This window comes from Sus scrofa, chromosome X (assembly GCF_000003025.6).
Source record: "Sus scrofa isolate TJ Tabasco breed Duroc chromosome X, Sscrofa11.1, whole genome shotgun sequence".
Taxonomy (NCBI): domain Eukaryota; kingdom Metazoa; phylum Chordata; class Mammalia; order Artiodactyla; family Suidae; genus Sus; species Sus scrofa.
The window spans coordinates 117,067,046-117,081,436 of NC_010461.5; positions in this window are offsets into that span (position 1 = coordinate 117,067,046).

Genomic DNA, 14,391 nt, shown 5'->3' on the forward strand with positions numbered 1-14,391 from the left:
TTCTAGGTTCTCTATTCTGCTATGTACAGCCATATGACTATCCCTCAGGCGATACCAACCTGGTCTTTTTTTTTTTTCGCATTTTTTTTTTTTATGGCACACCTGCAGCATATAGAAGTTCCCAGGCTAGGGGTTGAATTGGACCTGAAGCTGCAGGCCTAAGCCACAGCTGCAGCAACAGTGGATCAAAGCCACATCTGTGACCTACGCCACAGCTCATGGCAATGCTGGATCCCTTAACTCACTGAGTGAGGCCAAGGGTTGAACCTTCATCCTCATGGACACTATGTCATTGGATTCTTAACCCAATGAGACATGATAGGAACTCTGCACACTGGATTTATCACTATTGCTATGTAGTAAGCCTTCATGTTGACTGGTGATATTCCTCCAACTTTATTCTTGTCAAGATTGTATGAGCTACTCTTGAGGTGCAAAACAAAATTCATCTTTTATGGCAAAACAAGAAAAACTTAAACATAAATTCTTCTCTGCTCTTTGGCCTCCCTTCTCCCCCACTGTACATTGTATATCTACATTATGCATTGACCATGCTTCCCCCATGGGCAAGAATACCTGCTCAACCATAAAAAGCAACATTCTCCCAGTATCAACAACTCCTTAAAGATAGCATTCCTCCTTCATCTTGTAAAGAGTCACATGACCCAGCAAGATGACACTTAGATCTGGATTATATACACTGTCAATAGTGCATTATTCCATGTACAGCCCTCTGTCTCAAAAAGCTTACATAACTGTGCCTTGACTCATAATGCATGAAACAGTTTGCAAAGCTTTCTGAGATGCTGTTCCTGGGTAATAATCCTCAAATTTGACTCAAATAAAAATGTCAATTTCTTTCTTAGATTGACAGACTAATTTTTCCTAGGCAGAGGTCTGTTCCTTTCCACATACATTTTACAATTGTATCCACAAAGAAAGCTTGCTGAGAGTTTGATAGGAATTTGGAGAGAATTGTTACATTTAGTATGCTGAAAACTCCAATGTATGAATATGGTATACCTCTCCATTTATTTAAGTTTTTGATTTCTTTTATTATCATTTGTAATTTTCAGCATCTGACCCTGTATATATTTAGCATTCAGTTAATACATACTTCATTTTCTTTGGAGCTATGGTAAATTGTGTTTTTATTTTTTTTCCATATGTTCACTGTTGGTATACAGAAATATATTTTGATTTTTGTGTGTCAATTTTTCGTGCGTATCCTGTGAGCTTTCTGAATTCATTAGTTCCAGAAATTTTTATGTGTAGAACTTGGGATTTTTGTATGTAAACAATCATGTCATCTGCGCAAAGGGTCAGGCTTTTTTCCCTATTTCCATCTTTATGCCTTTATTCCCTTCCTTCCTTCTTTTCTTTCCTTCCATTATTTTTCCTTATTGCTCTGGTAAGAACTGCCAATGCTAAAGAAGAATTTTCCAGTGAAACCTTTTGGGCCTTAAAATTTCTTTTTTGGAGGTTTTAATCACAAATTCATTTTCTTTAGTGGGTATGATATTGGTTTCATGTGGGTTGAGTTTGATAATGTCTGGATTTTGAGGATGTGGTCCATTTCTTCTAAGTCTTTGCATTTATCTGTGTACAGGTTTTCATCATATTCCCTTATTACTTTCTAATGGCTATAAGATCTGTAGTGATATTCTCTATTTCACTCCTGATATTGGTGATTTGTGTATTGTCTCTTTTTAATTTGGTCAATCTTGCTAGAGGTTTATCATGTTTATGGATTTTTTTCCAAAAAAATCATTATTTGCTTTATTGATTTTCTTTTTCTTCCTGTTTTCAATTTCATTGGTTTTTGTTCTTATCTTTATTATTCCCTTGCTTCTGACTGCTTTTTAGGTGTAAGTTCAGGTTTCCTTTGAGCAACTCTGACATTTTCTTAAATGAAAGTGGGGAATAACTTTATACAATCTCATTGCTTTGTAGTGGGGATATAAGTTTAGTTCCTTGATAAAGGATGACTCACATGGTTTTAATGGCTTCAGGGTGGAAACTGAAGCTCAGTTTTTGACTGGGCAGCACTGATGCCAGGGAAGGTTGAGAGAGGAAAACAGAGTACCAGCCAGTTTCACCTCCCACCACAGCATTCAACTCCATTAATGCTTGATGTGGAGATTCAGCTTCCAACTGGGCTCAGCTTACATCAGAAGTGTCCCCAGGGGGAGGAACAGAGCAGGTCCATGCCTTGTTCAGTCTTGCTGATGCCAGGTATCTCCCTACTGGGCCCTACTGATACCAGTGGGAGTAAAGTCTAGTGGTAATTAGTTACACTTTAAAGTGCCTAGTTAAATCTTTCTCATGCTGGTGAGGCTGGAGGCTCAGCTCACTACTAAACCTTACTACTGCTGTCCTGGTAGGAGAATCAGAACTCCAACTGCCTCCAATGGTGGGGTATGGGAGATTAGCTCCTTGATAGGTGTTGCTGACACTACTCTGCAGATGAATTGGAGCAAGGTCACCTGTGTCTGCTGTGTGAGCCATAGAAGATCTGCATCATGTCTGTCCCACCTGACACCGTAGAACAGAGGAATGGAAGTGTACCCCCTACCTAAGCAGAGAGGGCAGTTGAGTAGAATATCAGCTCCCTATTCAGTCCCACTGAAACCGTGGTGGTAGATTTCTCCACTGGTGTTTGACTAGAGTAGGATAAGTATTGTCAAAGCTTTTCCTTGTGTTAGGCCACTGTTTTTACAGTCCTTTCACTAGGGGATGCAGGATCTTTCTGGAGCTTTTTTTCATTGTGCCTGCAGTCTGTTCTAGGTTAGAGTTCTCTGTACCACCCTCTCCAAGATATGCAGGAGACAACAGAGAAATCCAGGGCACTTGCCACCAGGTTGTTCCCCATGTCCCAGATCCCTGTGCAGTCTGCCTTCTTTCCTCCTTTCAGAATCTGCCTATGCTTGAGTGTTGAGTTATATGAGAGATTTTGAGTTGTAAGAGGGAAGACCTACTGGAAAGAAAGGGGCTACTCCATCTTGGCATAACTGGAAGGACCCACTCAGAATCTGAATCATATGAATGAATATATATTTGCTTAACTAGAGTAAATTTATTTTTCTAAATAAAAATCTTAAAAGAATCTCAGAGGAAACTCAGAAGAATCTTAAAAGAAACATTTAAGCTCTAAAGTCATTATAGATTTGCTTAGTTGTTGGATTTTTAAGTTGAACCAGATGACCTCTAATACCTTTCCAGCTCTGGCAATCTAGGATTTTAAATGCATTATAGAAATAGAATAAGTGATGATTCCAAGGTACTTTGTATACACTTTCCATCTTCAGAGACAGAACATGACTTTTAACTTCAAAATGTAAGATTTTTCTATTTGACAGACAATCCATTTAGTTAATTTGATTTCTATATGCAAATCTCAGTCCTCGGTACAAATAGAGTGTGATTAAGTATCAATGTAATTATTATAATTTTAGAAGAATTTATGAGAAGCACATATGTTTAAATTAAAACTCCAGCTTTGGGTGGTGTTTCAGAGAGGAAGGGTCATCTTAGTTAAGGCAACACGAACTCTGGAGTAAGCAGACCTCCAACTATGTACACATAGGGAAGCCCAGCTCACCCACATCTTATCTGTGTGAACTGGGAAGTTCAATTAACTCAGATCTCTAACCTCTAAAATGAAAACATTTATCTATCCCACAGAGTGTGTATAAGGATTACACAAGAAAAAAATAAATATAGGTAAATTTTCAAGTATCGTGTCTGGAAAAGGTAAGTACTTGACAGTAGCAGCTAACGATCAAAATTTTCATCAGAAAAATTCATATCCTCCTCATGCTCCAAATCATCCGCATTATCTCTATTCTTAAACTAGATTGTAGAAAGTAGTTTCTAAGAACAAAAACTCCTAATTCCTACTTTCTAAATTCAAATGTCTTATTTTCCACTAGCTATGTGACTGTAAACAGATTACTTGTGCCTCTTGTTCTATAAAATGAGAATGTTAATGGTGCTCACCTCATAAGGCTATTGTGAGAATTCAATAAGATAAATGGATGCAACGTGCTTAGAATCATGCTTGACATATATTGAGTGCTCAATAAACATTAAAAATTATTGTTTGCATCCATCAATATACTGCTATCTCTGACCACTTGATATTGGAATATCAAGTTAGTTCAGTCAACATTGAAAGAAACACAATTTCTGACTGAGCTGACTGGATCTTTTCACATCAGACAGTCAGCCATGCTCTCACTTTGTCAGCTGTGTAAATATTTTAAATGTCCTGAACGACTCTAGTGAATTGAAGACATCTACTTTACAATGAAATACACTTCAGACAACCAGCCTGCTTTTCCTAAGTCCCCTAACCAATTCTAGGCACATAAGATATGGAGACCCTTATTTGAGTTTACCTTATTTGTATAAGCTTGCAGAGCTCAGAACCTCAGTCACAAGCCTCTCCATCATCCCCAACCACCCCTGCCTTGGGAAAGATGGACAATTTTCATCTAGTTCCACTAATAATGGTAAAGCCCAAGACTGTTCTAAAAATATCCAAAACAAAACTTCAAAACTATTCCTGGCAGGAATTCCCCTTGTGGCTCAGCAGAAAGGAACCCAACTAGTATCCATGAGGATGCAGATTCGATCCTTGTCCTTACTCAGTAGGTAAAGGATCTTGTGTTGCTGTGAGCTGTGGTGTAGGTCACAGATATGGCTCAGATCTGGCATTGCTGTGGCTGTGATGTAGGCCAGCAGCTATAGCTCTGATTCGACTTCCAGCCTGGGAACCTACATATGCCACTGGTGTGGCCCTAAAAAGAAAAAAAAAAAACTATTGCTGGCGGTGTCTTATGAAAGCAATATATATACTACCAGCCATATTTAAATTATAATGATCATATTCAAAAGTGGTAACACAATACAGTCATGCCTGATGATGGGAGAATAAATTAGTAGCACAGAATCTTCAGGAAAATAATCTGCAGGTTTTGCAAGCTCCATGAAAGACTTTATTAAATAAAGTTTTTACTAACCACTGCCTCTCACTAGGCATGCATATTCTCTGAATCCAAAAGATATTAATGACCAGCTTACTTAGAATAAGGAACTATCACCTTTTCTCACCAACAGAAAAATAGTTCAATAATTTATCTACTTAAGGGAATATTATAAAACAATGAAAGTGATATCTATGGAGATTTTGTGCATGTAAAAATGAATAACCATAAGGTTTAATGTTAGGTGGAAAAATACTATACAAATTATCTAAGCAATGTTGTAACTACATACAATATGTACACATATTTTTAGCAACTGGTGGTGAACTCAGAAGACAGAAACACTGATCTGGGTGATAGGAATATACATATATTTGTTCTCATTGATTCTAAATCCTTGCCGTGACAAGAAGTAGAATGGTATCAGGCAAAGGATATCTATTTATCAGTTATTTCTTTGAATCCTATTTTTTTTTTTTTTGTCTTTTGTCTTTTTGTCTTTTGTTGTTGTTGTTGCTATTTCTTGGGCCGCTCCTGCGGCATATGGAGGTTCTCAGGCTAGGGGTTGAATCGGAGCTGTAGCCACCGGCCTACACCAGAGGCACAGCAACACAGGATCCGAGCCGCGTCTGCAACCTACACCACAGCTCACAGCAACGCTGGATCTTAACCCACTGAGCAAGGGCAGGGACCGAACCCGCAACCTCATGGTTCCTAGTCGGATTCGTTAACCACTGCGCCACGACGGGAACTCCTGAATCCTATTTTTATCTGCTGCTTCTAATCTATAACACTACCCTTGGACTTTATAAATGCAGAGCCAAAGGAAAAGTGAGCTAGAAAGACCTGGCTACTATGTCCCTCCTCTAGCAGAGTTCTGCCCATGCTACATGTACACAGATGCAGTTCCAATACCCCTCTCTGGCCCACTTGGTCATGAGACTACAAGAGACTACAGAGCTTCTCGAACCCAGTACAGCATGATGTCCTCCATATTAAAGGACACTAGAACAGTCTATAACATTTTTGGCCTATCAGTCTCTCTGCACACATCTCAGCCCTACTTCTACTCTCTAACCGATGCAAGAATGCAATCTTTCTGTGAAGATATCCACTTGTCTTAGCATCTTTTCTGACTTTCAAAGCTGTTTCTTAAAAGCCTTCCTGTGCTCTGCCTTCCATTCACACTCCTTTTGCTCTTCCAAATTCCCAAATCTCTATTTCTTAAGACTCCCCCTGCCCTGCCACATCCTTGTAAGCCACCATTCGTTCTGGAATGAATTCTAAGAGAACTGTTTCTCAGTAACATGATACGCCTTACATGTAAGCCATCCCATCACTCTGTCAGTGCCAACCAGCTCATGTGCCTTGGTTGTGCTGTAAAGCACAACATTATTACCAGCCTACATGTTAGTTGCTCTGGAAGTTTGATAAGATGCACAATTACAAGTTTTCACGTAATTGCTATTTTGAGAAGAACAGTCTTATTGTTTACCTTGCTACTGAAAAAAAAAGCTAGAACTTTTACACAAAAGTCATTTGTTTTTTTTCCAATTAATGCAATTTCCTTGAACCTAAGGCAGAAAAGTAACAAGTGCCCAAATAAAAGATATGATAGAGTCACACCTCAAATTAAGATATGTATCAAGATGACACAGCAATGTCATTTCTCCCCTGCAATCACTCCCCACAAAATGAACAGAATCCCTTTGACTGTTAAAAAAAGTTCAAAACCAAACTTTTTTAAATTCATTCTATAGTGTAGTGGTAAAAAGTAAAAGCTCTGGATTCACCCTGAGTTGAAACAGCTTCGCCAAGACAAGTACTTCCCTTTTGTCAACCTCAACATTCTCATCTATAAAATGGAAAGAGTAATAATGCAGAAATCAGGGTTGTTATGAGGATTAAATGAGATAATGTGAAGTGCTTAGCATAATCCCTAGACTATAGTAGATGTCCAATAAATGCTTGTGTTATTGATATTATTCCACACCTTTGCTGAAATCCATTAAAGAAACTGTAGTCATTAAGACTGATATCACTACTTATTTCTAGATGGATGGACTGTAGCTTTCAAGATTCAACATATTAGGAAGTTCCTGCTGTGATGCAGCAGGTTAAGGATCTAGCATTGCCACAGCTGAGGCATAGGTTGCAGCTGTGGCTCAGATTTTATCCTTAGCCCAGGAATTTTGATATGTTGTGAGTGTGGCCAAAAACAAAAAATATTCAATATCTTGAAAGTAGGACAGTTAAAGATTAATTTTTTTATTAGGGATAGTTGATTTACAGTGTTGTGTCAATTTCTGCAGTACAGCATAGCAACCCAGTCATACATTCTTTTTCTCATACTACCTTCCATCATGTTCTATCCCAAGAGATTGGATATAGTTCCCTGTGCAAGATCTGATTGCTTATCCATTCCATTTTTTTTAAAAAAGAAAAGAATATAAACTTATGAGAGAAGAAAGGATGGATGATACAACATAACTGAAATAAGATAATTACAAGTGAATATTGATGTTAGTGCTAGCTTTTCTGCCAAGGAATGTATAAATATTGCCACCTGGATTTTCATAATTTTCATATTGTCTGATTAAACAACACACACACTCTTTCCTTCAGAAGCTAAATGTAATAGAACCTCGATAGTGAACGTATATTATTGACTAATACTTAATGAATACCTTCAACGTAGCACTTAGAAGAGACATGTATATCCTGTCCAAATAGAAAAGCATTGTATGCAGGCCATCTGAAAGCATTTTAGGTACTCCCTGCTGATCTTCCTAAATTTCAAAAAAAAAAAAAAAATGAAGAATACCTCACCTTTCTGTGTGGTCATACTTAAGATCAGCAATTTTGAAAGCCAAAATACATATGAAAAAGAAAAAAAATTTTCTCAGTAGAATATAAGATTTTCATTTCCAGGGCAGTTATAAGAAAAATGAAAACATATATGAGAGTCACCAGAATAAGACTCTAGGTTAGAGAAAAAAATTATTCCAGGAGGCCCAATCTCTCTGGAAGTGAGTATTTGACCAACCATCTTCCTCTGTGGAAAGTGAAAGAATGAATCTATTTTTTTTTTTAAAAAAAGGAGAGTGACATTATTTTTCTGTTTCCTATGTCTGGGAGAGACAGCCTATCTTTTAACTGGTGTCTTTAGACAATTAAGGTTTAAGTGGCTATTGACATAGCTAGATTAACAGCTACTATATTTGTTACTGTTTTCTATTCATTGCATTTGTTATCTGTTTCTATTTTTGTCTTCTATAGTTATACTTTCTGTTGTTCTAATTGAAACTTTTTTGTGATGCCATTTAGTCTATCAATTACACTTCTTTTTAATTTTTTTTTTTAGTGGTCGCCCTAGATTTTGCAATATACAGTTGCAAACCAAATCCAGACCCATTTTCAAATAACTATACTTCTTCATGAGTATAGAGCCAACCTAAAACAGAGTATTCCTATTTCTCCCTTCCCATTCCTTGTATCATTGCTGTCATTATTTCACTTATCCATAAGTTATAACCATTGAATTTATTTTTGTTATTATTTTAAGCAAACTGTTATCTATTAGATCAATTAAGAATAATACAAATAAAACTTATTTTACCTTCACTTTTTCTTTTTCTAATGCTCTTACTATCTTTGTGTAGATCCAGGTTTCTGACCTATATAATTTTCCTTTTCTCTGAAGAACTTCTTTCAACATTGCTTGCAAGGTCAGTCTATTAACAACAAATTCCCCCATTTTTTTTTTAATCTAAGAAAATCTGTCTCTTTCACTTTTGAAGGATAATTTCACTGGATATAGAAGTATAGGCTGGTGGGGTTTTTTTTCCTATCAATTCTAAATATTTCACTTCACTTTCTTCTGTTTATATGGCTTCTGAGGAAAAATCAAATGTAATTATCACCATTGTTCCCCTACAGGTAAGCTGTTTTTCCCTATGGCTTCTTTCAAGATTTTTTCTTTATCTATAATTTTATGCAGTTTTAACATGATATAGCTATATGTAGTTTTGTTTGTTTGTTTTAAAGTATATATCCTATTTGGTGTTGAGCTTTTTGGATCTGTGTTTTTCTGTATCTGACATTAATTGAGGGAAATTTTCAGACATTATTGCCTCAAATATTTATTCTGTTCCTTTCTCTCTTTCTTCAGCTTCTGGTATTCCCATTATCCATCTGGTATACATTTTGTAGTTGCCCTACAGTTCTTAGATATTCTGTTTAGTGTTTTTCCATTCTTTTTTCTCTTTGTTTTTCACTTTGGGGAGTTTCTGTTGCTATATCCTCAAGGTCACTTGATTCTTTCCTCAATCATGTCCAGTCTTATTAAAGAGTTTATCAAAGACATTCCTCATTTATGCTACAGTGTTTCTGGGCATATATCTGGAGAAAACCATAGTTTGAAAAGATACATGCACCCCAATGTTCATTGCAGCACTACTTTCAATAGCCAAGACATGGAATTAACCTAAATGTCTATCGACAGAAATGGATAAAGAAGATGTGGTACATATATATAATGGAATATTACTCAGCCATAACAAGAAGAAAATAATGTCATTTGCAGCAACATGGATGGACCTAGAGATTATAATACTGTGTGAATTAAGTCAGACAGAAAAAGACAAATATCCTATGATATCATTTATATGGGAATTCTAAAAAAAAGGATAAAAATGAACTTATTTATAAAACAGAAACAAATTCACAAACTTTAAAACCAAACTTATGGTTACCAAAGGTGACAAGGTGAGGGGGAAGGCTGGCCTGGGGATTTGGGATTAGTATATGCATACTGAGGTATATGGAATGACTGGCCAAATGGGCCATGCTGTATAGAATGGGGGAACTCTACCCAATATTTTGTGATAATCTATATGGGATTCTGAAATAGAATGGAGGGGGTTCCCATTGTGGGCCACCAGGTTAATAATCCAACTAGTATCCATGAGGATGCAGGTTTGATCTCTGGCCTTACTCAGTGGGTCAAGGATCTGATGTCACCAAATGATGCTGCATAGGTGGCAGATGTGGCTTGGATCCTGCATTACTGTTGGTGTGGCATAGGTCCATTGCTGCAGCTCCAATTAGACCCCTAGCCTGGGAACTTCCACATGCCACAGGTACAGCACGAAAAAGAAAAAAAAAAAAAAAAAAGAAAAAGAATGGATGTGTGCCCATGTATAATTGAATCACTTTGTTGTGCAGCAGAAATTATCACAACATTGTAAATCAACTATACTTCAGTAAAATTTAATAAATAAATATTACCCCCCCAAAAGCCCATCACAGACATTCCGCATTTATGTTTCAGTGTTTCTGATTTGTAGCATTTCTTCTTTATTTTTTCTTAGAATTTCTATCTCCCTGATTCTTTACACATCTAGTCTTGCATGTTGCCTATTTTTCTACTAGAGCTTTTAGCATATTAATCATAGTTATTTTAAATTCCTGGTCTAATAATTCCAGTGTTTCTCCCATGTGAGTCTGGTTCTGATGTTTGCTCTGTTCCCCTTTTGTATGCCTTGTAAGTTTTTTTGGTGAAAGATAGACATAATGTATGGGGTAAAAAGAACTGTGGCAAATAGATTTTTAGCGATGGGAGGTGGGTGGCAAGCAGTCTGTACATCTATGATTAGGTCTCAGTCATTTTATAAGCCTACCCCTAGACTGTGACCTTTACAAATACTTCTCAGTCCCACGACCTTTAAGGAAGACCAAAAAAAAAAAAAAAAAAAAAAAAAAAAGCTGAAAAGAAATGGAAAAGTATATTTTCCATTCTCCAGGTCAGTTATGCTCTCATAAAACTTCAGTATATTAGATTCAGGTAAAATAATTTCTTCTGAGGGAAGACCTTGTTATGAACAGAATGCTCTGGGCATATTTCAATATAGCTAATTCTCCCTGCTCAAAACAGGAGGTTTTTTCCTCCAGTCCCCACTGTGAAAACCTGGTGGAGCTCCTAGAGGTAAAACTCACAAAAGTGAGGCCCCCTCAAGAGTGTACCACTGGAGTCTCTTTTAATTCTCATACTTGTTCACTCTGAGCCTCCAGCAATTTGTCAGCTACGGTTTAGGCTTTCCTACCCTGGGGAAGGAATGTATATTTTTATGACCACTTTTTCCTGCCCTTCTGGTTTTGTGGGTGGGTAAATCTGCCTGGTATAAAATTCTTTATTATGTCAGAAAAGTTGACTAGAGAAAGGTATCTCTCCTCTCAAACCATAAGTCATTTGGGGGTGTTTAAATCTGTGGCAATCATATAGCTACTCTGAAGGTGCCCCTGATTCTCTCAGTTACAATTCCATAAAGTATCCTTTGATTACAATAATTTTTAATTGTACCTCAAACAACTTTCATTTTTCTTTGCAAATTTGACATGCATGAAAAATCTTCTAGCCACACTTGGCATACTAAGTGTCAGGCATTAATCTAAGAGATTGACAGGCATTTTCTAATTTAATTCTCAGGGTCATGGGGAACGGACAATAAGAAATAGTAGCCCCACTCTATAGAAAAGAACACGGAGTCTCAGAGAGGTGAATTACTGGCTAAAAGTCATGACCCAAGGTGTGCCAGGCTCCAAAATTTTACTTAGTATGTACTGTACCATACTATATTTAATATACTGTACAAAATAAGTTTTTACTTACCAGGAAATATTGCAGGACTAAAGAAATTTATAGGAAAAGGAAATGCTCCATGATTTTTCAGTATCGTTTCCTCTGCATAGATCTGAGATCCAAAGACTAATAGCCTCCTCTGTATCTAATTTTGTTTGCCTTGTGCTTTTTATTAAGTTTATGTGGAGATAATAAATTTGCGTCCTAAAACATTATCACGGGTCATTAAATATAGACCATGAAAATTTACTATGATTATTATTATTATAATTAAGACATATTTGACTTAATACTAGTCCTTCAAATGTTAAGAGTGCTAACTGAATTCCCCACTTTGTTTTCCTTTTGCTAGCTGGTTATGAGGATTGTGAAAGGCAAAAACAAAATAATATGATATATAGAAAAAGCCTCACCGAAAATGGATCCTACAACTGTCCAAAATTTCAAAATGCATTGGAAAAGTTTGAGATTCACTAAAGAAAGGAAAAAATCCTCTTTTCAGAGCAACAATCAGGAGGAGATAAGTCCCATGTATGAGAGCACACAGACCAGAAGACAGACAACCCCTGTGATTAAGCACTGTGGAGGACATTATTGGTTAGAGAGCATGCTGCACATTCAAACAGGCACATTTTGTTTGTTGAAAGATCTAAGATCTGGTGCTAAAGTGGTTCAGGGTGATTGCCATTGGTTCATGGTAATTTTTTTCCATTAACCCAGCTGCTGCATTCTGCAAAGAAGTTTTCTATATGCATATATCTTTTTCTAGGCAATATCTGAATTGCATGGATGCAGGTATGTTTAGGTGTCTGAGCCACAAAAGGGAAAATTCCAGAATGCAGTCTGTAAAACTAAGTATGCAATCATAATATCTTTGAATTTATATTACAGAAAATATGCATATATGCCCTTATCTCTGATGAAAAGAGAGAGAGATATGATAACATTTGAAATGAATAGATAAGACTCATTTACATAAGACTGCCTGAATTTGTATCCCCTCTTCATCACTGACTGTGTGGCTTTTGTTTCTCCTTCCCTAAGAATGGTGATAGCAAAAGTATTAGCCTCATTATTTGGGTGTGAGAGTTAAATTACATTATGCATGTGAAGTACTTGATATTTAATAAGTGCTAAGTAAATGCTGGATATATAGACCTAATTATTTCAAAATGTTAGAGAGTATTAGTGTTATTCACTGTTAGTGAAGCATTTCAATCCAAAGGAATTATTCTTAGCTTAAATGTGCATTGGTTTGCAATTTACCAAAATAACATAGTTATTTGGAGTCTTTTAATATTAAGCTAGTTTAATATAAAAATAAGAATATAAATTAAAATAAGCATGTCTAGTGTCTGTGCATAATGTAATAATATAAATGAAAATAAGTATATCTACTGTCTGTCCTTTCTTTGAGTAAAGATCAGCCTCTGTGATCTATTGAAAGCTCAGCTGGAGAGATTCATTCCATTATTTTGGCTATCTTGGATATTTCTGATCCCAGATCAGTATGCTACCATAGTAGGAGCTGAAAACCCACACTTCTAATGACTAAATCTAGGGTCAAATTAGGTAACTGGAAATCATCTTCAAGGGCATTTATATAACTAGCCAAAGATTATACATTTAGTTAGAGCCTGGGTCACTCTCTAAGTCTTTTTCTCCATTACCCTGCTACCCCTCACTTCCCATGCCTGTGCCATCATTCAGCAAATATCTACTGGTTAATATCTACTATGTGTCAGGCTCCATTTAAATTCCTGATGAGACTTTAACAAATGAGACTGAGTCCCGACCTACTGGGAATTAGCGGTCAGTCCACCCCACATCATTGCCACTGTTCAGATTTCTACATTTAGGAACTCTTCTTTTTTAAGTGCTATCAAGCTTAAAAAACACAACTTTCTGCTTTTTGCCAGGGGAAATATAGTTGCAAGTGTTGGACACTTTGATGTAGAGAGTTGTAGGCATGGTGAGATATTCATGCCCACAGGAAAGAGCAAAATGTCCTTAAATTACAATGTAACATTTTGTAAATAGCTTTCCAGGGTGAATTCATCCAGATCAACTGCCTGATGGAGTTTATGTCACAAGTTCCTTATTGTGATTCTACTAATCAGAGTCATGACCCTCAACAAGTCCAAGTCCAATCTGCTTCCACATGACCCCACATCAGAGAGCTGAAGAAAGATACTGTGATCTCTTCTAAGATGCTGGCTTCTCTGAGTGCAATATTAGTATAACCTCCATTTGCATCACCAGACCCAATTTCCACTCTTCTCTACCCAGCTCTGGTCTCTGACCTGGGTGAACCATGGACTATATTAATGGGCTCTCTTGTCCTCTGATCTCTGTTTATTTGTGACCAGTAGGAAGCCCCACCACCACCCCAACCTAGGTGGCCGGCAGGAAGGATGAGAATGAAATCTGAGAACTTAGTTCTCCTGGTTCCCTCCTTGCAGGGTTTATGTGGTCGTGTTTTTATTCTTTTACCTAGATCATCACATTTTTTTTCTGACAGTTCTCTCCAGGTTCCAGTAACTGTCTCCTCCTTTTCCAATTTAGGGTTAGTAGTGGTTGCCCTCCTATTTCCAGCTCCAGCTACGTCACTATTCCTTATGATTTCCCTTCACACTTAGTGCTCATTCTCCTATTTGAATATATAATCTTAATCTTTTCCCGATCTGGACCCTGCCTGATACAGTTCCTTTATCATTTATTCTATCACACAGTTTCAAGTTCCATCATCCCCTTGGTTTCTTT